This window comes from Oncorhynchus keta, chromosome 4 (genome assembly GCF_023373465.1).
Source record: "Oncorhynchus keta strain PuntledgeMale-10-30-2019 chromosome 4, Oket_V2, whole genome shotgun sequence".
Lineage (NCBI taxonomy): Eukaryota > Metazoa > Chordata > Actinopteri > Salmoniformes > Salmonidae > Oncorhynchus > Oncorhynchus keta.
Window position 1 is genome coordinate 17,461,502 of NC_068424.1, and position 25,001 is coordinate 17,486,502.

The 25,001-nt window shown below is 43.0% G+C and overlaps 2 protein-coding genes across 5 annotated transcripts in view; both read left to right on the plus strand.

Moving 5' to 3' along the window:
• Window positions 1–322, plus strand: part of LOC127919341 (cyclin-dependent kinase 8-like) — a 28,803-nt gene extending 28,481 nt beyond the window's left edge. The window contains 1 exon segment of the mRNA XM_052502867.1: window positions 1–322. This exon segment is cut by the window's left edge and continues 305 nt beyond it. The gene's annotated coding sequence lies outside the window, so the exon portion shown is untranslated.
• Window positions 323–3,187: 2,865 nt separating this feature from the next.
• LOC118380776 (actin-binding protein WASF3-like) overlaps window positions 3,188–25,001 on the plus strand; it is a 61,634-nt gene continuing 39,820 nt past the window's right edge. Inside the window, exons 1-2 of one of the 4 annotated variants that reach the window (XM_052502881.1) lie at window positions 3,188–3,858; window positions 21,634–21,785. The gene's annotated coding sequence lies outside the window, so the exon portion shown is untranslated. Of the gene's footprint in view, window positions 3,865–21,633; window positions 21,786–25,001 lie in introns of all 4 variants that reach the window. The other 3 variants (XM_052502879.1, XM_052502885.1, XM_052502878.1) reach the window with 3 other exon arrangements.

The following is a 25,001-nucleotide window of genomic DNA, read 5'->3' on the forward strand; positions in this document are numbered from 1 at the left end:
ACAGAACATGACATAACGCAACAACATCAGCCATGACAGAACAAGACATAACGCAACAACATCAGCCATGACAGAACATGACATAACGCAACAACATCAGCCATGACAGAACAAGACATAACGCAACAACATCAGCCATGACAGAACAAGACATAACGCAACAACATCAGCCATGACAGAACAAGACATAACGCAACAACATCAGCCATGACAGAACAAGACATAACGCAACAACATCAGCCATGACAGAACAAGACATAACGCAACAACATCAGCCATGACAGAACATGACATAACGCAACAACATCAGCCATGACAGAACAAGACAACATCACATGACAGAACAAGACAACAACAACATCAGCCATGACAGAACAAGACATAACGCAACAACATCAGCCATGACAGAACATGACATAACGCAACAACATCAGCCATGACAGAACATGACATAACGCAACAACATCAGCCATGACAGAACATGACATAACGCAACAACATCAGCCATGACAGAACATGACATAACGCAACAACATCAGCCATGACAGAACATGACATAACGCAACAACATCAGCCATGACAGAACAAGACATAACGCAACAACATCAGCCATGACAGAACATGACATAACGCAACAACATCAGCCATGACAGAACATGACATAACGCAACAACATCAGCCATGACAGAACATGACATAACGCAACAACATCAGCCATGACAGAACATGACATAACACAACAACATCAGCCATGACAGAACATGACATAACGCAACAACATCAGCCATGACAGAACAAGACATAACGCAACAACATCAGCCATGACAGAACAAGACATGACGCAACAACATCAGCCATGACAGAACAAGACATAACGCAACAACATCAGCCATGACAGAACATGACATAACGCAACAACATCAGCCATGACAGAACATGACATAACGCAACAACATCAGCCATGACAGAACAAGACATAACGCAACAACATCAGCCATGACAGAACATGACATAACGCAACAACATCAGCCATGACAGAACAAGACATAACGCAACAACATCAGCCATGACAGAACATGACATAACGCAACAACATCAGCCATGACAGAACATGACATAACGCAACAACATCAGCCATGACAGAACATGACATAACGCAACAACATCAGCCATGACAGAACATGACATAACGCAACAACATCAGCCATGACAGAACATGACATAACGCAACAACATCAGCCATGACAGAACATGACATAACGCAACAACATCAGCCATGACAGAACAAGACATAACGCAACAACATCAGCCATGACAGAACAAGACATAACGCAACAACATCAGCCATGACAGAACATGACATAACGCAACAACATCAGCCATGACAGAACAAGACATAACGCAACAACATCAGCCATGACAGAACATGACATAAGCAACAACATCAGCCATGACAGAACAAGACATAACGCAACAACATCAGCCATGACAGAACATGACATAACGCAACAACATCAGCCATGACAGAACAAGACATAACGCAACAACATCAGCCATGACAGAACATGACATAACGCAACAACATCAGCCATGACAGAACAAGACATAACGCAACAACATCAGCCATGACAGAACATGACATAACGCAACAACATCAGCCATGACAGAACAAGACATAACGCAACAACATCAGCCATGACAGAACATGACATAACGCAACAACATCAGCCATGACAGAACATGACATAACGCAACAACATCAGCCATGACAGAACAAGACATAACGCAACAACATCAGCCATGACAGAACATGACATAACGCAACAACATCAGCCATGACAGAACATGACATAACGCAACAACATCAGCCATGACAGAACAAGACATAACGCAACAACATCAGCCATGACAGAACATGACATAACGCAACAACATCAGCCATGACAGAACAAGACATAACGCAACAACATCAGCCATGACAGAACATGACATAACGCAACAACATCAGCCATGACAGAACAAGACATAACGCAACAACATCAGCCATGACAGAACAAGACATAACGCAACAACATCAGCCATGACAGAACAAGACATAACGCAGCAACATCAGCCATGACAGAACATGACATAACGCAACAACATCAGCCATGACAGAACATGACTTAAATTCAACCATGACCAACACATGGAGACTAAACCAAGAGAAAGATGGAGAAGGAAGAACAGATGCTGTCAGTTTGTTGTTTCCCTCGTTCCTTCCTCTGTGGTTCAAGTTATCGTCGCTGCAAGTTTGTGACCATTACAAAGTTAACCTTCAGAACTGGAACTTAACTACAGCCACAAGATCAACAAACAGAAGGTGGAACCGGGGCTCCCCTCTTCCCTTAACCTCCTTTCCTTCTCTCCTTACCCCTCCACCAATGCTCTACCCCTTTCCAGCCGGATTCCCCTCTTCCTGTTGAAGCTTCGATGAGGCTGAAGCGACTATGTGACTGTCTCTGTCCCTCTGTCTGTCTTTGTGTCTGTCCGCCCTTCCATGGGCATCTTCGTTGGGGACCGAATTGAGCTGCTGACAGGAGCATTTTGGGAGTTTGTGGGGCCCCGCCCACAGCTCTGGTTGAGGGCTTTATTGAGAAAAATCTAACAAAAACAACAAAGGAATTTTTAAAAAAATAAGATTTTAGTAGTTTATAATTTAATCTGTTTTGTTTTCACACAAAACAAAAAGTGGCGAAGTAGCTTCTGTTGTGCTGAGAGAGAGCTGCCGTTTTTATCGCTGTGGGCAAAGCCTTATCTTCCTGATGACAAACCAACACATTGTGTAGAGGATGGCATATGGAACATGCATTTTTACTGTATTGAAATATTTTACATGACGCAAGTATCCTGACAATAAAAGTGGTAATGTTGACATTGGGGTCTCTCTCTGTCTTGCTGTCTCTCTCTCTCTCTCTCTCTCTCTCTCTCTCTCTCTCTCTCTGTCTGTCTGTCTGTCTGTCTGTCTGTCTGTCTGTCTGTCTGTCTGTCTGTCTGTCTTGCTGTCTTGCTGTCTTGCTGTCTCTCTGTCTCTCTGTCTGTCTCTGTCTGTCTCTGTCTGTCTGTTTTTTTCCAGGTTATGTTCTCTTCCAGGAATAGAAGAGTGTCTTCAATAATGGAACAATCCCAGTTCGTCCTCCTTTTTATTTATTTCATTTTTTAATCTCTTAAGATCTGCCATTACTGGTTCTCTGCCCTCTTTCTTTCTCTCTCTCACACACTTACACAGAAGATGAGGTTGCCCTCTCCCAAAATATAGTCTGCCCCCATTGCCTAGTTCAAAGCTTGTGCATCCCTAAAGCAAGCAGTCATCCCAGTCAGTTACTAAAGCTGCTAGAATGGAATCAGTCCAGCTCTATCATTAAACCCACCACTGCCACGTGTCAATCGCTCCCAAAAAACTCTCTCAAAAGATGCCCCAGTTATAAGACCATTTTAAACTGTAGGCCAAATCCTCCATCCCCCAAAATGTGTTTCTTTTAAGCCTTTAACGTTAACACGACATGGGGACTGGATTGCATAAAATGGTAAACCCGCTGTAGCCTCCCCTACACACCCTGAGACCCCGCCCTATCCATGCCCGACAGGGAACCTCGATGTCACTCATGCCTTTCAAGGGCTGCAATTTGACAATAGGAACACCCACGACTTATTAAATCCTTGCTGAATGCTGATTGGCGGAGGCTGACGGCGTATCCCGCCCCCCGCGGTGGATTGTTTAGAGTGGCCAGACGGCCAGGGACACAGATGGCAGCGCGAACAGGAGGAGTATCTAACGGGACATGCTGCCAGATTCATCTATTACATTTCTGACTGCTGGTGAGGGTATTTACTACGCTTTTATAACTCATACGATTCGGAATATTTCTTGCCAAACTGTTTATATTTGCCCCTAATTTAATGTTTTTTTTTTATATACATATATATGTATGTGTGTGTGGAATTGCGTTAATCCAAATGGTCGAACCACTGACTGGACATAGCGGCCGGCCACCACTAGTGGACACTGAATAGATTATAATGATGAAGCACAAGGGCTTTTTACGAGTTCTGTGTCCAAGGCCCGATTCTTTAATTAAAATTATAGCCTATTTTTGCATACTCCATTTGGCCACTGCATGGCTTGGAACCGGTAGATTTATTGTTTACTGGAACGGACTAAATGCATTTGATGTAGAAAGTGTTGGAACTAAGTTGGGTTATAATATTGTTGCTATCGATGCAGGCTGGGAAATATAATCGTTAAACAGATGTAGGTCAACCAACCCATCAGTAACGGGAAGAGACACTGAGGAACTTTGATTGATCGCGCTTGCCATCAGTGTTGTCTGCGTGTGTAGAATAGGCTGTGTTGTGTTTGTGCACTGCCTGCAGCCCGCGCACAGGCGGCATTTTTTGTTGCTCACCCACTCTACTTAAAGCAAGATGGATTAACTACAATTGTTCTATTAATATGTGCAATGGGCTACATTATTCTGTGAATGTAGGCCAGTGACATGTCAATTATTATAAGGGTCACAGGCTATAATTAATATAGCCTGTATATTTATTAATATAACTGTCTATCAGGGCGAATAGGCATGGTGTAGAGATCATGCATGATCTAGCAATGTCAGAGTTTGAGTTTTAGTGTAATTTGTAGGGCAATGTGTAACCTGACGTAATTGATCTTGCAATATTGATGACTCCACCACGAGCTCTTGCGCCAAAAGGCTGTACTTGACTCATAAATTGATAATGTTGCCCTGCTCTGGAATTTCGGCATCCATAGTAAAAGCTGTGTGTGGGCGTAGAGGGTCTTTAGGGAGACACATGAACTACATCCTGGTGGCAGCAGTCAGGATGCCTCTAGTGAAGTTCAAAGGCTCTCTGAGCTCTCAAGATGGCAAATGTGCTGCTAGTCGTCTGAGAGGCTATAGTGGATTTGTGTGCCTGACAGAGAAAAGGACTTTAACTCTGTCATTAAAGTTATCAGTTTGTCAGAGTAGCCTGTATGCCTGGCGGAGCTATTCCTGTGTGTTTTGTATTAGGGCATTACCCTTTCTTTGACTACGTGCAGTTTCTCACTCTCTCCCCATCTCTCTCTCTCTCCCCAACTCGCTAGTGTTTTACATCTCTTGCTCTCTCTCCCCACCTCTCTCTTTCTCAAATGTGTGTATATATATATATCAGTGGAGGCTCCTCAGAGGAGGAAGGGGAGGACCATCCTCAGTGAATTTCATGAAAATAGTGTAACATTAAAAAAGCTAGTTTTAGATAAAACCATACTAAATATATTCACGTTACCAATAGTCTATGCTACAGTAATATATGGACCGAATGTGCGTCTAATTTACACATCTCCATCTGGCTTTCGGGGACCACCTTGTTTTTTTAAATTATTGCAGCTGCAGAGTTTTGAAACAGCCTATCGTTGCTTTGAATCAGAGCATTCACAAGCATTCTTCCTCTCTCTCTCATCAATTCCATTCAAATTGCATCCAAAAAGATAATCCTGTTCAAAATTGATATACAGACGTGCCCAAATTTGTTGGTACCCTTACAGTTCATTAAAATAGTGCTTCATTCCTCCTGAAAAGAGATGCAATTAAAAGCTATTTTATCATGTATACTTGCATGCCTTTGGTATGTCAAAGAATGAAGCAAAGAAGCTGTTAAAAGAGATGAATTATTGCTTATTCTACAAAGATATTCTAAAATGGCCTGGACATATTTGTTGCTACCCCTTAGAAAACAATAATAAATAATTGGATTATAGTGATATTTCAAACGAATTAGTATCATTCACCTCTCCAATCTTGTAATCAGTCATTCAGCCTATTTAAATGGAGAAAAGTAGTCACTGAGCTGTTTGGTATCATTGTGTTGCACCACACTGAACATGGACCAGAGTAAAGTAGTCACTGAGCTGTTTGGTATCATTGTGGTCACCACACTGAACATGGACCAGAGTAAAGTAGTCACTGTGCTGTTTGGTATCATTGTGTTGCACCACACTGAACATGGACCAGAGTAAAGTAGTCACTGAGCTGTTTGGTATCATTGTGTTGCACCACACTGAACATGGACCAGAGTAAAGTAGTCACTGAGCTGTTTGGTATCATTGTGGTCACCACACTGAACATGGACCAGAGTAAAGTAGTCACTGAGCTGTTTGGTATCATTGTGTTGCACCACACTGAACATGGACCAGAGTAAAGTAGTCACTGAGCTGTTTGGTATCATTGTGTTGCACCACACTGAACATGGACCAGAGTAAAGTAGTCACTGAGCTGTTTGGTATCATTGTGTTGCACCACACTGAACATGGACCAGAGTAAAGTAGTCACTGAGCTGTTTGGTATCATTGTGTTGCACCACACTGAACATGGACCAGAGTAAAGTAGTCACTGAGCTGTTTGGTATCATTGTGTTGCACCACACTGAACATGGACCAGAGTAAAGTAGTCACTGAGCTGTTTGGTATCATTGTGTTGCACCACACTGAACATGGACCAGAGTAAAGTAGTCACTGTGCTGTTTGGTATCATTGTGTTGCACCACACTGAACATGGACCAGAGTAAAGTAGTCACTGAGCTGTTTGGTATCATTGTGTTGCACCACACTGAACATGGACCAGAGTAAAGTAGTCACTGAGCTGTTTGGTATCATTGTGTTGCACCACACTGAACATGGACCAGAGTAAAGTAGTCACTGTATCAGCTGAGCTGTTTGTGCACCACACTGAACATGTAAAGTAGTCACTTGCTGTTTGGTATCATTGTGTTGCACCACACTGAACATGGACCAGAGGAAAGTAGTCACTGAGCTGTTTGGTATCATTGTGTTGCACCACACTGAACATGGACCAGAGTAAAGTAGTCACTGAGCTGTTTGGTATCATTGTGTTGCACCACACTGAACATGGACCAGAGTAAAGTAGTCACTGTGCTGTTTGGTATCATTGTGTTGCACCACACTGAACATGGACCAGAGTAAAGTAGTCACTGTGCTGTTTGGTATCATTGTGTTGCACCACACTGAACATGGACCAGAGTAAAGTAGTCACTGAGCTGTTTGGTATCATTGTGTTGCACCACACTGAACATGGACCAGAGTAAAGTAGTCACTGAGCTGTTTGGTATCATTGTGTTGCACCACACTGAACATGGACCAGAGTAAAGTAGTCACTGAGCTGTTTGGTATCATTGTGTTGCACCACACTGAACATGGACCAGAGTAAAGTAGTCACTGAGCTGTTTGGTATCATTGTGTTGCACCACACTGAACATGGACCAGAGTAAAGTAGTCACTGTGCTGTTTGGTATCATTGTGTTGCACCACACTGAACATGGACCAGAGTAAAGTAGTCACTGAGCTGTTTGGTATCATTTTGTTGCACCACACTGAACATGGACCAGAGTAAAGTAGTCACTGAGCTGTTTGGTATCATTTTGTTGCACCACACTGAACATGGACCAGAGTAAAGTAGTCACTGAGCTGTTTGGTATCATTTTGTTGCACCACACTGAACATGGACCAGAGTAAAGTAGTCACTGAGCTGTTTGGTATCATTGTGTTGCACCACACTGAACATGGACCAGAGTAAAGTAGTCACTGTGCTGTTTGGTATCATTGTGTTGCACCACACTGAACATGGACCAGAGTAAAGTAGTCACTGTGCTGTTTGGTATCATTGTGTTGCACCACACTGAACATGGACCAGAGTAAAGTAGTCACTGTGCTGTTTGGTATCATTGTGTTGCACCACACTGAACATGGACCAGAGTAAAGTAGTCACTGAGCTGTTTGGTATCATTGTGTTGCACCACACTGAACATGGACCAGAGTAAAGTAGTCACTGAGCTGTTTGGTATCATTTGTTGCACCACACTGAACATGGACCAGAGTAAAGTAGTCACTGCACCAGCTGTTTGGTATCATTGTGTTGCACCACACTGAACATGGACCAGAGTAAAGTAGTCACTGTGCTGTTTGGTATCATTGTGTTGCACCACACTGAACATGGACCAGAGTAAAGTAGTCACTGAGCTGTTTGGTATCATTGTGTTGCACCACACTGAACATGGACCAGAGTAAAGTAGTCACTGAGCTGTTTGGTATCATTGTGTTGCACCACACTGAACATGGACCAGAGTAAAGTAGTCACTGAGCTGTTTGGTATCATTGTGTTGCACCACACTGAACATGGACCAGAGTAAAGTAGTCACTGAGCTGTTTGGTATCATTGTGTTGCACCACACTGAACATGGACCAGAGTAAAGTAGTCACTGTGCTGTTTGGTATCATTGTGTTGCACCACACTGAACATGGACCAGAGTAAAGTAGTCACTGAGCTGTTTGGTATCATTTTGTTGCACCACACTGAACATGGACCAGAGTAAAGTAGTCACTGTGCTGTTTGGTATCATTGTGTTGCACCACACTGAACATGGACCAGAGTAAAGTAGTCACTGTGCTGTTTGGTATCATTGTGTTGCACCACACTGAACATGGACCAGAGTAAAGTAGTCACTGTGCTGTTTGGTATCATTGTGTTGCACCACACTGAACATGGACCAGAGTAAAGTAGTCACTGAGCTGTTTGGTATCATTTTGTTGCACCACACTGAACATGGACCAGAGTAAAGTAGTCACTGAGCTGTTTGGTATCATTTTGTTGCACCACACTGAACATGGACCAGAGTAAAGTAGTCACTGAGCTGTTTGGTATCATTTGTTGCACCACACTGAACATGGACCAGAGTAAAGTAGTCACTGAGCTGTTTGGTATCATTGTGTTGCACCACACTGAACATGGACCAGAGTAAAGTAGTCACTGTGCTGTTTGGTATCATTGTGTTGCACCACACTGAACATGGACCAGAGTAAAGTAGTCACTGTGCTGTTTGGTATCATTGTGTTGCACCACACTGAACATGGACCAGAGTAAAGTAGTCACTGAGCTGTTTGGTATCATTTGTTGCACCACACTGAACATGGACCAGAGTAAAGTAGTCACTGTGCTGTTTGGTATCATTGTGTTGCACCACACTGAACATGGACCAGAGTAAAGTAGTCACTGTGCTGTTTGGTATCATTGTGTTGCACCACACTGAACATGGACCAGAGTAAAGTAGTCACTGTGCTGTTTGGTATCATTGTGTTGCACCACACTGAACATGGACCAGAGTAAAGTAGTCACTGAGCTGTTTGGTATCATTTTGTTGCACCACACTGAACATGGACCAGAGTAAAGTAGTCACTGAGCTGTTTGGTATCATTTTGTTGCACCACACTGAACATGGACCAGAGTAAAGTAGTCACTGAGCTGTTTGGTATCATTTTGTTGCACCACACTGAACATGGACCAGAGTAAAGTAGTCACTGAGCTGTTTGGTATCATTGTGTTGCACCACACTGAACATGGACCAGAGTAAAGTAGTCACTGTGCTGTTTGGTATCATTGTGTTGCACCACACTGAACATGGACCAGAGTAAAGTAGTCACTGTGCTGTTTGGTATCATTGTGTTGCACCACACTGAACATGGACCAGAGTAAAGTAGTCACTGTGCTGTTTGGTATCATTGTGTTGCACCACACTGAACATGGACCAGAGTAAAGTAGTCACTGAGCTGTTTGGTATCATTTTGTTGCACCACACTGAACATGGACCAGAGTAAAGTAGTCACTGAGCTGTTTGGTATCATTGTGTTGCACCACACTGAACATGGACCAGAGTAAAGTAGTCACTGAGCTGTTTGGTATCATTGTGTTGCACCACACTGAACATGGACCAGAGTAAAGTAGTCACTGAGCTGTTTGGTATCATTGTGTTGCACCACACTGAACATGGACCAGAGTAAAGTAGTCACTGAGCTGTTTGGTATCATTGTGTTGCACCACACTGAACATGGACCAGAGTAAAGTAGTCACTGAGCTGTTTGGTATCATTGTGTTGCACCACACTGAACATGGACCAGAGTAAAGTAGTCACTGTGCTGTTTGGTATCATTGTGTTGCACCACACTGAACATGGACCAGAGTAAAGTAGTCACTGTGCTGTTTGGTATCATTGTGTTGCACCACACTGAACATGGACCAGAGTAAAGTAGTCACTGTGCTGTTTGGTATCATTGTGTTGCACCACACTGAACATGGACCAGAGTAAAGTAGTCACTGTGCTGTTTGGTATCATTGTGTTGCACCACACTGAACATGGACCAGAGTAAAGTAGTCACTGAGCTGTTTGGTATCATTTTGTTGCACCACACTGAACATGGACCAGAGTAAAGTAGTCACTGAGCTGTATGGTATCATTGTGTTGCACCACACTGAACATGGACCAGAGTAAAGTAGTCACTGTGCTGTTTGGTATCATTGTGGTCACCACACTGAACATGGACCAGAGTAAAGTAGTCACTGTGCTGTTTGGTGTCATTGTGTTGCACCACACTGAACATGGACCAGAGTAAAGTAGTCACTGAGCTGTTTGGTATCATTGTGTTGCACCACACTGAACATGGACCAGAGTAAAGTAGTCACTGAGCTGTTTGGTATCATTGTGTCCACCACACTGAACATGGACCAGAGTAAAGTAGTCACTGTGCTGTTTGGTATCATTGTGTTGCACCACACTGAACATGGACCAGAGTAAAGTAGTCACTGAGCTGTTTGGTATCATTGTGTTGCACCACACTGAACATGGACCAGAGTAAAGTAGTCACTGAGCTGTTTGGTATCATTGTGTTGCACCACACTGAACATGGACCAGAGTAAAGTAGTCACTGTGCTGTTTGGTATCATTGTGTTGCACCACACTGAACATGGACCAGAGTAAAGTAGTCACTGAGCTGTTTGGTATCATTGTGTTGCACCACACTGAACATGGACCAGAGTAAAGTAGTCACTGAGCTGTTTGTATCATTTGGTATGAACATTGTGTCACTGCATCCACACTGAACATGGACCAGAGTAAAGTAGTCACTGAGCTGTTTGGTATCATTGTGTTGCACCACACTGAACATGGACCAGAGTAAAGTAGTCACTGAGCTGTTTGGTATCATTGTGTTGCACCACACTGAACATGGACCAGAGTAAAGTAGTCACTGAGCTGTTTGGTATCATTGTGTTGCACCACACTGAACATGGACCAGAGTAAAGTAGTCACTGAGCTGTTTGGTATCATTGTGTTGCACCACACTGAACATGGACCAGAGTAAAGTAGTCACTGAGCTGTTTGGTATCATTGTGTTGCACCACACTGAACATGGACCAGAGTAAAGTAGTCACTGAGCTGTTTGGTATCATTGTGTTGCACCACACTGAACATGGACCAGAGTAAAGTAGTCACTGAGCTGTTTGGTATCATTGTGTTGCACCACACTGAACATGGACCAGAGTAAAGTAGTCACTGAGCTGTTTGGTATCATTGTGTTGCACCACACTGAACATGGACCAGAGTAAAGTAGTCACTGAGCTGTTTGGTATCATTGTGTTGCACCACACTGAACATGGACCAGAGTAAAGTAGTCACTGTGCTGTTTGGTATCATTGTGTTGCACCACACTGAACATGGACCAGAGTAAAGTAGTCACTGTGCTGTTTGGTATCATTGTGTTGCACCACACTGAACATGGACCAGAGTAAAGTAGTCACTGAGCTGTTTGGTATCATTGTGTTGCACCACACTGAACATGGACCAGAGTAAAGTAGTCACTGAGCTGTTTGGTATCATTGTGTTGCACCACACTGAACATGGACCAGAGTAAAGTAGTCACTGAGCTGTTTGGTATCATTGTGTTGCACCACACTGAACATGGACCAGAGTAAAGTAGTCACTGAGCTGTTTGGTATCATTGTGTTGCACCACACTGAACATGGACCAGAGTAAAGTAGTCACTGAGCTGTTTGGTATCATTGTGTTGCACCACACTGAACATGGACCAGAGTAAAGTAGTCACTGTGCTGTTTGGTATCATTGTGTTGCACCACACTGAACATGGACCAGAGTAAAGTAGTCACTGAGCTGTTTGGTATCATTGTGTTGCACCACACTGAACATGGACCAGAGTAAAGTAGTCACTGAGCTGTTTGGTATCATTGTGTTGCACCACACTGAACATGGACCAGAGTAAAGTAGTCACTGTGCTGTTTGGTATCAGTGCACCACACTGAACATGGACCACTAAAGTAGTCACTGTGCTGTTTGGTATCATTGTGTTGCACCACACTGAACATGGACCAGAGTAAAGTAGTCACTGTGCTGTTTGGTATCATTGTGTTGCACCACACTGAACATGGACCAGAGTAAAGTAGTCACTGATGGACCAGAGTAAAGTAGTCACTGAGCTGTTTGGTATCATTGTGCACCACACTGCACCACACTGAACATGGACCAGAGTAAAGTAGTCACTGAGCTGTTTGGTATCATTGTGTTGCACCACACTGAACATGGACCAGAGTAAAGTAGTCACTGAGCTGTTTGGTATCATTGTGTTGCACCACACTGAACATGGACCAGAGTAAAGTAGTCACTGAGCTGTTTGGTATCATTGTGTTGCACCACACTGAACATGGACCAGAGTAAAGTAGTCACTGAGCTGTTTGGTATCATTGTGTTGCACCACACTGAACATGGACCAGAGTAAAGTAGTCACTGTGCTGTTTGGTATCATTGTGTTGCACCACACTGAACATGGACCAGAGTAAAGTAGTCACTGTGCTGTTTGGTATCATTGTGTTGCACCACACTGAACATGGACCAGAGTAAAGTAGTCACTGAGCTGTTTGTAAAGTAGTCACTTGCTGTTGCACCACACTGAACATGGACCAGAGTAAAGTAGTCACTGTGCTGTTTGGTATCATTGTGTTGCACCACACTGAACATGGACCAGAGTAAAGTAGTCACTGTGCTGTTTGGTATCATTGTGTTGCACCACACTGAACATGGACCAGAGTAAAGTAGTCACTGTGCTGTTTGGTGTCATTGTGTTGCACCACACTGAACATGGACCAGAGTAAAGTAGTCACTGAGCTGTTTGGTATCATTGTGTTGCACCACACTGAACATGGACCAGAGTAAAGTAGTCACTGAGCTGTTTGGTATCATTGTGTCCACCACACTGAACATGGACCAGAGTCAAAGTATGGTCACTGTGCTGTTTGGTATCATTGTGTTGCACCACACTGAACATGGACCAGAGTAAAGTAGTCACTGAGCTGTTTGGTATCATTTTGTTGCACCACACTGAACATGGACCAGAGTAAAGTAGTCACTGAGCTGTTTGGTATCATTGTGTTGCACCACACTGAACATGGACCAGAGTAAAGTAGTCACTGTGCTGTTTGGTATCATTGTGTTGCACCACACTGAACATGGACCAGAGTAAAGTAGTCACTGTGCTGTTTGGTATCATTGTGTTGCACCACACTGAACATGGACCAGAGTAAAGTAGTCACTGTGCTGTTTGGTATCAGAGTAAAGTATTGCTGTTTGTATCACCACACTGAACATGGACCAGAGTAAAGTAGTCACTGAGCTGTTTGGTATCATTTTGTTGCACCACACTGAACATGGACCAGAGTAAAGTAGTCACTGAGCTGTTTGGTATCATTTGTTGCACCACACTGAACATGGACCAGAGTAAAGTAGTCACTGAGCTGTTTGGTATCATTGTGTTGCACCACACTGAACATGGACCAGAGTAAAGTAGTCACTGTGCTGTTTGGTATCATTGTGTTGCACCACACTGAACATGGACCAGAGTAAAGTAGTCACTGTGCTGTTTGGTATCATTGTGTTGCACCACACTGAACATGGACCAGAGTAAAGTAGTCACTGTGCTGTTTGGTATCATTGTGTTGCACCACACTGAACATGGACCAGAGTAAAGTAGTCACTGAGCTGTTTGGTATCATTTTGTTGCACCACACTGAACATGGACCAGAGTAAAGTAGTCACTGAGCTGTATGGTATCATTGTGTTGCACCACACTGAACATGGACCAGAGTAAAGTAGTCACTGTGCTGTTTGGTATCATTGTGTTGCACCACACTGAACATGGACCAGAGTAAAGTAGTCACTGTGCTGTTTGGTATCATTGTGTTGCACCACACTGAACATGGACCAGAGTAAAGTAGTCACTGAGCTGTTTGGTATCATTGTGTTGCACCACACTGAACATGGACCAGAGTAAAGTAGTCACTGAGCTGTTTGGTATCATTGTGTCCACCACACTGAACATGGACCAGAGTAAAGTAGTCACTGTGCTGTTTGGTATCATTGTGTTGCACCACACTGAACATGGACCAGAGTAAAGTAGTCACTGAGCTGTTTGGTATCATTTTGTTGCACCACACTGAACATGGACCAGAGTAAAGTAGTCACTGAGCTGTATGGTATCATTGTGTTGCACCACACTGAACATGGACCAGAGTAAAGTAGTCACTGTGCTGTTTGGTATCATTGTGGTCACCACACTGAACATGGACCAGAGTAAAGTAGTCACTGTGCTGTTTGGTATCATTGTGTTGCACCACACTGAACATGGACCAGAGTAAAGTAGTCACTGAGCTGTTTGGTATCATTGTGTTGCACCACACTGAACATGGACCAGAGTAAAGTAGTCACTGAGCTGTTTGGTATCATTGTGTTGCACCACACTGAACATGGACCAGAGTAAAGTAGTCACTGAGCTGTTTGGTATCATTGTGTTGCACCACACTGAACATGGACCAGAGTAAAGTAGTCACTGAGCTGTTTGGTATCATTGTGTTGCACCACACTGAACATGGACCAAAGTAAAGTAGTCACTGAGCTGTTTGGTATCATTGTGTTGCACCACACTGAACATGGACCAGAGTAAAGTAGTCACTGAGCTGTTTGGTATCATTGTGTTGCACCACACTGAACATGGACCAGAGTAAAGTAGTCACTGTGCTGTTTGGTATCATTGTGTTGCACCACACTGAACATGGACCAGAGTAAAGTAGTCACTGAGCTGTTTGGTATCATTTTGTTGCACCACACTGAACATGGACCAGAGTAAAGTAGTCACTGAGCTGTTTGGTATCATTGTGTTGCACCACACTGAACATGGACCAGAGTAAAGTAGTCACTGTGCTGTTTGGTATCATTGTGTTGCACCACACTGAACATGGACCAGAGTAAAGTAGTCACTGTGCTGTTTGGTATCATTGTGTTGCACCACACTGAACATGGACCAGAGTAAAGTAGTCACTGTGCTGTTTGGTATCATTGTGTTGCACCACACTGAACATGGACCAGAGTAAAGTAGTCACTGAGCTGTTTGGTATCATTGTGTTGCACCACACTGAACATGGACCAGAGTAAAGTAGTCACTGAGCTGTTTGGTATCATTGTAGTCACTGTTGCACCACACTGAACATGGACCAGAGTAAAGTAGTCACTGAGCTGTTTGGTATCATTGTGTTGCACCACACTGAACATGGACCAGAGTAAAGTAGTCACTGTGCTGTTTGGTATCATTGTGTTGCACCACACTGAACATGGACCAGAGTAAAGTAGTCACTGTGCTGTTTGGTATCTGTTTAAAGTAGTCACTATGGTATCATTGTGTTGCACCACACTGAACATGGACCAGAGTAAAGTAGTCACTGTGCTGTTTGGTATCATTGTGTTGCACCACACTGAACATGGACCAGAGTAAAGTAGTCACTGAGCTGTTTGGTATCATTTTGTTGCACCACACTGAACATGGACCAGAGTAAAGTAGTCACTGAGCTGTATGGTATCATTGTGTTGCACCACACTGAAGATGGACCAGAGTAAAGTAGTCACTGTGCTGTTTGGTATCATTGTGGTCACCACACTGAACATGGACCAGAGTAAAGTAGTCACTGTGCTGTTTGGTGTCATTGTGTTGCACCACACTGAACATGGACCAGAGTAAAGTAGTCACTGAGCTGTTTGGTATCATTGTGTTGCACCACACTGAACATGGACCAGAGTAAAGTAGTCACTGAGCTGTTTGGTATCATTGTGTCCACCACACTGAACATGGACCAGAGTAAAGTAGTCACTGTGCTGTTTGGTATCATTGTGTTGCACCACACTGAACATGGACCAGAGTAAAGTAGTCACTGAGCTGTTTGGTATCATTTTGTTGCACCACACTGAACATGGACCAGAGTAAAGTAGTCACTGAGCTGTATGGTATCATTGTGTTGCACCACACTGAACATGGACCAGAGTAAAGTAGTCACTGAGCTGTTTGGTATCATTGTGTTGCACCACACTGAACATGGACCAGAGTAAAGTAGTCACTGAGCTGTTTGGTATCATTGTGTTGCACCACACTGAACATGGACCAGAGTAAAGTAGTCACTGTGCTGTTTGGTATCATTGTGGTCACCACACTGAACATGGACCAGAGTAAAGTAGTCACTGTGCTGTTTGGTATCATTGTGTTGCACCACACTGAACATGGACCAGAGTAAAGTAGTCACTGAGCTGTTTGGTATCATTGTGTTGCACCACACTGAACATTGACCAGAGTAAAGTAGTCACTGAGCTGTTTGGTATCATTGTGTTGCACCACACTGAACATGGACCAGAGTAAAGTAGTCACTGTGCTGTTTGGTATCATTGTGTTGCACCACACTGAACATGGACCAGAGTAAAGTAGTCACTGTGCTGTTTGGTATCATTGTGTTGCACCACACTGAACATGGACCAGAGTAAAGTAGTCACTGTGCTGTTTGGTATCATTGTGTTGCACCACACTGAACATGGACCAGAGTAAAGTAGTCACTGTGCTGTTTGGTATCATTGTGTTGCACCACACTGAACATGGACCAGAGTAAAGTAGTCACTGTGCTGTTTGGTATCATTGTGTTGCACCACACTGAACATGGACCAGAGTAAAGTAGTCACTGTGCTGTTTGGTATCATTGTGTTGCACCACACTGAACATGGACCAGAGTAAAGTAGTCACTGAGCTGTTTGGTATCATTGTGTTGCACCACACTGAACATGGACCAGAGTAAAGTAGTCACTGTGCTGTTTGGTATCATTGTGAGCACCACACTGAACATGGACCAGAGTAAAGTAGTCACTGTGCTGTTTGGTATCATTGTGTTGCACCACACTGAACATGGACCAGAGAAAGCAAAGGAGAGATTTGTCTGAGGAGATCTGAAAGACAATAATAGACAAGCATGGTAAAGGTAAAGGCTACAAGACCATCTCCAACTAGCTTGATGTTCCTGTGACAACAGTTGTAAATATTATTAAGAAGTTTAAGTTTGGATCTGTAGCCAGCCTCCCTGGGCGCGGCCACAAGGGGAAAGTCAACCCCAGATTGAACAGAAGGAGAGTGTGAATGGCAGAAAAAGAACCAAGGATAACTGCCAAAGAGATCCAAGCTGAAGATACGTCCGTTTCTGATCGCACCATCCGTCGCTTTTTGAATGACAGTGGGCTCCATGGAAGAAGACCCCAGGAGGACTCCACTTTTGAAAGAAAAACAAAGACCGACTGGAATTTGCTAAAATGTATATTGACAAGCCACAATTCTTCTGGGAGAATGTCCTTTGTACAGATGAGTCAAAACTGGAGCTTTTTGGCAAGTCGCATCAGCTTTATGTTCACAGATGAAAAAATGAAGCTCCCAAAGAAAAGAACAACATACCTACAGTGAAACATGGAGGAGGCTCGGTTCTGTTCTGGGGCTGCTTTGCTGCGCCTGGCGCAGGGTGCCTTGAATCTGTGCACGGCACAATGAAATCTCAAGACTATCATGGCATTGTGGAACAAAACGTACTGCCCAATGTCAGAAAGCTCTGTCTCAGTCGCAGGTCATGGGTCCTCCAACAGGATAATGACCCAAAACACACAGCTAAAAGCACCCAAGAATGGATAAGAACAAAACATTGGACTTTTCTTAAGTGGCCTTCTATGAGGCCTGATCTGAATCCTATCTAACATTTATGGAAAGAGCTGAATCTTGCAGTCTGGAGAAGGAACCCATCAAACCTGAAGCAGTTTGCTCAGGAAGAGTGGGCCAAACTACCTGTTAACAGGTGCAGAAGTCTCACTGAGAGCTACAGAAAACATTTGATTGCAGTGATTGCCTCTAAAGGTTGTGCAACAAAATATTAGGTTACGGGTCCCATCATTTTTGTCCATGCCAGTTTAATTTGTTTTATTATTTACAATATTATGTTGAATAAAAAAAATCTAAAGCAAAGTCTGATTTCTATTAAATATGGAATAAACAATTGCGTATGCCAATTGCTTTTGTCAGTTTCAAGTTATTTCAGAGAAAATTGTGCATTCTTTGAATTTTGTGGAGGGGTACCAACAAATTTGAGCATGTCTGTATATAGAGGACCAGTCAAAAGTTTGGACACCTACTCATTCAAGGGTTTTTCTTTATTTTTACTATTTTCTACATTGTAGAATAAAACATCAAAACTATGAAATAAGAAACATGGAATAATGTAGTAACCAAAAAAGTGTTAAACAAATGAAAATATATTTGAGATTCTTCAAAGTAGCCCCCCTTTGCCTTGATGACAGCTTTGTGCACTCTTAATATTCTTTCAACCAGCTTCACCTGGCTGCTTTTCCTTGAGTCTGCGGTCCAACTCATCCCTAACCATCTCAATCTGGAGCAGGTTTTCATCAAGGATCTCTCTGTACCTTGCTCAGTTCATCTTTCCCTCGATCCTGACTAGTAACCCAGTCCCTGCTGCTGAAAAACATCCCCAGAGCATGATGCTGTCACCACCATGCTTCACCATAGGGATGGTGCCAGGTATCCTCCAGATGTGACGCTTGGCATTCAGGCCAAAGAGTTCAATCTTGGTTTCATCAGACCTGAGAATCTTGTTTCTCACGTTCAGAGTCCTTTCTTTTGGCAAACTCTAAGCGGGCTTGGAGTGGCTTCCGTCTGGTCACTCTACCATAAAGGCCTGATTTGGTGGAGTGCTGCAGAAATGGTTATCCTCTGGAAGGTTCTCCCATCTCCACAGCAGAACTCTGAAGCTCTGCCAGAGTGACCATCGGGATCAAATAAAATAGTTTTATTGGTCACATACACTTGTTTAGCAGATGTTATTGCGGGTGCTTCTAGCTCTGACAGTGCAGTAATATCTAATAAGTAACATTAACAGTTTCACAACATATACCCAAAATACACGTAAATCTAAGTAAGGAATTGATTAGGAATATCTATACATATGTCAGAGAGTGGAATTTGACTAAGAAACAGTGGAATAGTAAAGAATACACTATATACACATGAGATGGGTGATGCAATATTTACACACAATTAAAGGGACTAAGATACCATAGAATAGTATAGAGTTAATACAGATGAGATAAGTAATGCAAGATACTGAGACATTAAAGTGGCTCGTGTTTCATTTCCTTAAAGTGGCCAGTGATTCCTATTCTATGTCTATAGGCAGCCACCTCTGATGTGCTGGTGATGGCTCTTTAACAATCTGATGGCCTTGAGATAGAAGCTGTTTTTCAGTCTCTCTGTCCCTGCTTTGATGCACCTGTACTGACCTCGTCTTCTGGATGATAGTGGGGTGAACAGTCAGTGACTCACGTGGTTGATGTCCTTGATGATATTTTTGACCTTCCGATGGCATCGGGTGCTGTAGGTGTCCTGGAGGGTGGGAAGTTTGCCCCCGGTAATACGTTGTGCAGACTGCACCACCCTCTGGAGAGCTTTGCGGTTGTGAGGGGTGTCATTGCCGTACCAGGCGGTGATACAGCCCAACAGGATGCTCTTGATTGTGCATCTAGAAAAGTTTTAGGGTTTTAGGTGTTAATCCAAATTGCTTTAGGCTCCTGAGGTTGAAGAGGCGTTGTTGCGCCTTCTTCACCACACTCTGTGTGGGTGGACCATTTCAGTTAGTCAGTGATGTGTACGCAGAGGAACTTGAAGCTTTCCACCTTTTCCACTGTGGTCCAATCGATGTGGATAGGGGGGTGCTCCCTCTGCTGTTTCCTGAAGTCCACGATCATCTCTTGGTCACCTCCCTGACCAAGGCCCTTCTCCCCCAATTGCTCTGAGCGGCCAGCTCTAGGAAGGGTCTTGGTGGTTCCAAACTTCTTCATTTAAGAATGATGGAAGCCACTGTGTTCTTGGACCTTCAATGCTGCAGACATTTTTTGGTACCCTTCCCCAGATCTGTGCCTCGACACAATCCTGTCTGAGTCCTACGGACAATTCTTTTTACCACATGACTTGGTTTCTGCTCTGACATACACTGTCAACTGTGGGACCTTATATAGACAGGTGTGTGCCTTTCCAAATCATGTCCAATCAATTGAATTTACCACAGATAGACTCCAATCAATTTGAATAAACATCTCAAGGATGATCAATGGAATCTGGATGCACTTGAGTACCTGTTAACAGGTGCAGAAGTCTCATTGAGAGCTGCAGAAAACATTTGATTGCAGTGATTGCCTCTAAAGGTTGTGCAACAAAATATTAGGTTATTAGGTTCATTTTTGTCCATGCCAGTTTAATTTGTTTTATTATTTACAATATTATGCTGAATAAAAAACTCTAAAGCAAAGTGATTTTTATTAAATATGGAATAAACAATTGTGGATGCCAATTGCTTTAGAATAAGGCTATTTCATAATAAAATGTGGGAAAAGTCAAGGGGTCTGAATACTTTTCGAATGCACTGTATAGATGTCCTAGCCTACCTCTTTCAGGTGATGAATTCAATGCAGAATTAGCCTTATATTGAACTAATACATTATGGGTTATGCATAGTAAGCTTCTAATTAATATCTTGCCAATATGCATGTCCCTGTGGTCCACTGGCCTCTCCTTTAAATAAAATGCCCCTTAGCTCTTGGAGTCATATGCTGGAAAAGCTAGCCTAGAGTAGCTTGCTGGACATTACATTTTGCATTTCTTCTACCAATAGACAATTCGAAGAGGGACGCAAGCTCTTGTTTTCTGAACGTTAAATACAGCAGCCAATAGAACTCACGGGTAGTTTGAAAGAAGAGCGAACGTGTTAGGTTAGCAGTTATTTATTCAGTCCCATATCCAATCAATCTTCGTAAAGAGAAGTGAAAGCCATCTGCATGTAATTCTAGTCCTATGGTTTGAATGATGTGCGTAATATAATAATACAGTTTAATACAATATAGTAAAGAAATACAGTTCACACTCAAAAAGATTAGCCTACTAGAGCTAGTTTCAATGATTTACCCAAGAGAGCACATAGCTAGTTACATCTATGGGCTTTTATGTTTTTCTGTCCTGCGTAATGTGCAGTAGCCTATATATTGGATAACGGCACCATCATTTGAGCTTTTTTGGACTTGTGCTCATAAAATGTATTTAATGTATGGCTCAGGAAGCATGAGGCTTGAATTTTCGATCAAAGCTCTAATCAAATCCAGACACGCTATTTATATGCTTTTTTTCAGAGTTGTGTACAAATTTGATTTGAAACTCAACTTGATAGAAAATCAAATAATTAAGAGACTTGACTTGGAGCCTTAAGACTCGGACTCGACTTTGTCTTGAGACTGATGACTTGAAATTATCTAACATGTTTTGTCACTCATCTTGTGGCACAGGTTCTACGTGGATTAGGCCTACTCTACACGCAGCCAGAGACAGAAGCGGCAGCATCGCCCTTGCAAAAGGAAAAACCTGCAACAGATTGGCTAGGGAAACGCGCACTTTGAACTCTGATTGGACCAGCAAACTGTCAATCAACGCCGGTCGGGTGAGCTAGCCAACAGATTGCTGATTTGCTGTACAACTATAGGATCGGATGCAGTGAAAACTCAAATAGTTTTTTAAATTATTATTTTATTTTTTAAACTCAAATTGTTGGGAGAGAGGATTGCCATAATAAATAAATATTTTGGGGGGTGATCAATAATATTAACTATTTACTTTGCAAGCTCACCAGCAATGGGGCAACAATTACTAGCATAGGCCTACTGGTATTTGGATATGTAACAATTCATTAAAATTAATAATTTACTTATGAAGCTTGCATTTGGAATTTGTACTTAAAATGAATTATTACTGTGTTCGAAGACCAAACTCCCGCCAGTGGATAACTTTTTTTCTCTTGTTGAAATGTTTTCTGTTGCTTTCACACGTTTAAATGCATAGGACCTATGTGGTGAATCTAGATTCCATCCAATACTACAATAATTGCTACAATAATAGCGTTTCATTATTCCATCCCCTTATCGTTTATTGCAACACCTAGACATTTCTGTTTCACGTTTGATCGTCCAACGATACATTTTCATTTATATTTGTTTATAGTCCACATGAATGTTCTCAAGACTCATGAGGGGTAAGTTCTGTTTATTTAATTCAATTTATAGTTTCCTTTGTTCATCTTTTCCGGGTTATGTCGGAGTTTCGTGTGTCTGTGTCCTATGTCTCTGTTTTATGTGTGTAATGGGAGCGAGTGCCTCAGTGCGCATAGGAATAGGCTACATGGCCTGCGCTCAACGCTTTGGAGTCAGAATGTTGAATAAGACAATCATTGTTCCATGTATGCATGGTGTTGAAATATCATACATAATTATTGTCTGATTAAGATTTCTGTACTAATGTAACAATGGATGTGGAAATGGCCTTTTACATTGTAGAACCAGTTACTAATGCTATAGTTCTATTAACTTTGTTGACTTAAACATGAGATAATATGGTGACAATGGTGTAGTCTGTGTGTAACGGTTAGCGGTTATGATATGAAGGTTTGGCGTACACACAGACAGCTGATGTGTTATGCACTGGATTCCACAAGCAAAGAGAAAAGGTGAGCGAGGAGGAGAGCGCATAGATGTGAGAAGGAATTACGCGCAAAGTGATCATGCTGTTTGAATGTGGCAGCTATGAAAGTGAACTGTGTTTTGCGTGTGATCAGGGGGTGTATTCATTCTGCCGATTCTGTTGAAAAACGTTTCTTAAACGGAAGCAAACAGAATGAAATAGGGATAAACATACCTGAATTTGTCCAATAGAAACTCTCGTTTGTAGCCGTTGGACTAATGACTACACCCGAGATCAGCTAGATGCAGGCAAGAGTGTACAAGGCCGTATTGAATGTGTCACTGTCACCTTGATTACAAAAAATGTACTTGACCTGTCCACCTACGTTGTAAACTTTCATTAATAGGCTAGGTTGTAGCAAACTCATGATGGGTATAGGGAAATTTGAGTATCATGTAGTAGCCTAAACCTATTGTTGTTACATTGAGCTGGGTGAATGGAATTTGAATGACAGTCATACAATATGCTGTAATAGAAATAAGGCCATGCTCATAAAGAAATGTATCGTCCTCCCTCATCTTAAACGACACCTGTCATCACTAGTGTATATAATATTAATTGTATTATTATTATTGTCTCATTCACACCTGCACTGTTGGAGCTTAAGAATTTCCCTGTACATTGCAACTACATTTGCAAACCTGAATGTGACTAACTATTTTTCCATGTGTCTGTCTTTCTACCATCTCTTCCTTTCTGAGTGGAGTGCCCTCGTTTCAGGGTGTGTTAAAGGAGGTCTGGGGAGGAGGAGGGGAGCGGAGGGGGAGGCATGCATGGGAGCACTCTGCTGTTGCCGTGTGAACGGAGCTCTATTGTCCTAGGAACCTTTCAGAGTGGCTTCCCTGAGGCCCTTGCACACCCACTCCCTCACTAACTCACTCTCCACACACACACACACACACACACACACACACACACACACACACACACACACACACACACACACACACACACACACACACACACACACACACACACACACACCATATACACACATGATTTACACACACACACACACACACACACACACACACACACACACACACACACACACACACACACACACGTTCCCTTCCTCTCTCCCCTTCCTTTCATTTGCCTCCCCACCCCAACCTCTTAATTATCTCCCCATTGTCACCAGACAAGAACCAATACAACTCACAGCATATGTTAACTATACTCAGAACTTCCAAGCAGAGCAGACCAACACATTTCACAGACTAGCGTTTTTCTATAATACTGTAGGCCTGGTTCCATATGCAAACCATGGCGCTATCTCTTTAACAGCATGCCTAATTAGCTGTTTTCAGTGAGTTTTGTGGCAGCAGACGGTGATGGAGTAATTTCTCCTATGTTGTCCCTTATTGGTTTATGGCTGTAAGCAGGGCAGGGGGTATTGGACCGAGGCCAGCGGAGGACTCTGCTGTAGCCTTGTGGGGAGGTTGCTACTTGGTGGTCAGAAATGACTATTTTCTCTGTCAACACCATCAAAGGGTCTAGCCTCGCAGTTAAGATTGTTGGGCCAGTAACCGAAAGGTCGCTGGTTCAAATCCCTGAGCCCGCAAGTTGGAATACTATGCCATTCTGCCCTTGAGCAAGGCAGTTAGCCCCAAACAACAATTGCTCCCGGGCACCAATGACCTGGACATTGATTAAGGTAGCCAACCGCACCTCTCTGATTCAGAGGGGTTGGGTTAAATGCGCAAGACACATTTTGGTGGAATTCATTCAGTTGTGCAACTGACTAGATAGATATCACCTTTCCCTTCACAAAACGCCCTATTCATCAATGACACACATAGCCTAGCATACTAAATCTGAAATGAAGTGCATGACTAAGGGGTCAGCTTTGCTGTTGGGAGTGTGGCCCCCAGCAGTTCCTCAAGCTGTGGCTGTATTGTTCTTCTGCTGCTCCTCTGGGAGGACAGGGAGTAGAGATGATACACTGTGAGGAACAGGAAGCTGAAGCCGGGCGGAGGCCGCAAAAACAGGAAGCAGGAAGAGGCCCAGATAAGATGGCCGCTCCGATGCTTTCTGAGATCCCTTTTTCATCTGCTATAGAAGCTGCCCTTAGACTCAGATCTAGGATCAGCTTAGCCTCCTCAGATCCTGATTTTAACCATTCCAGGGAAGATGCTAACCT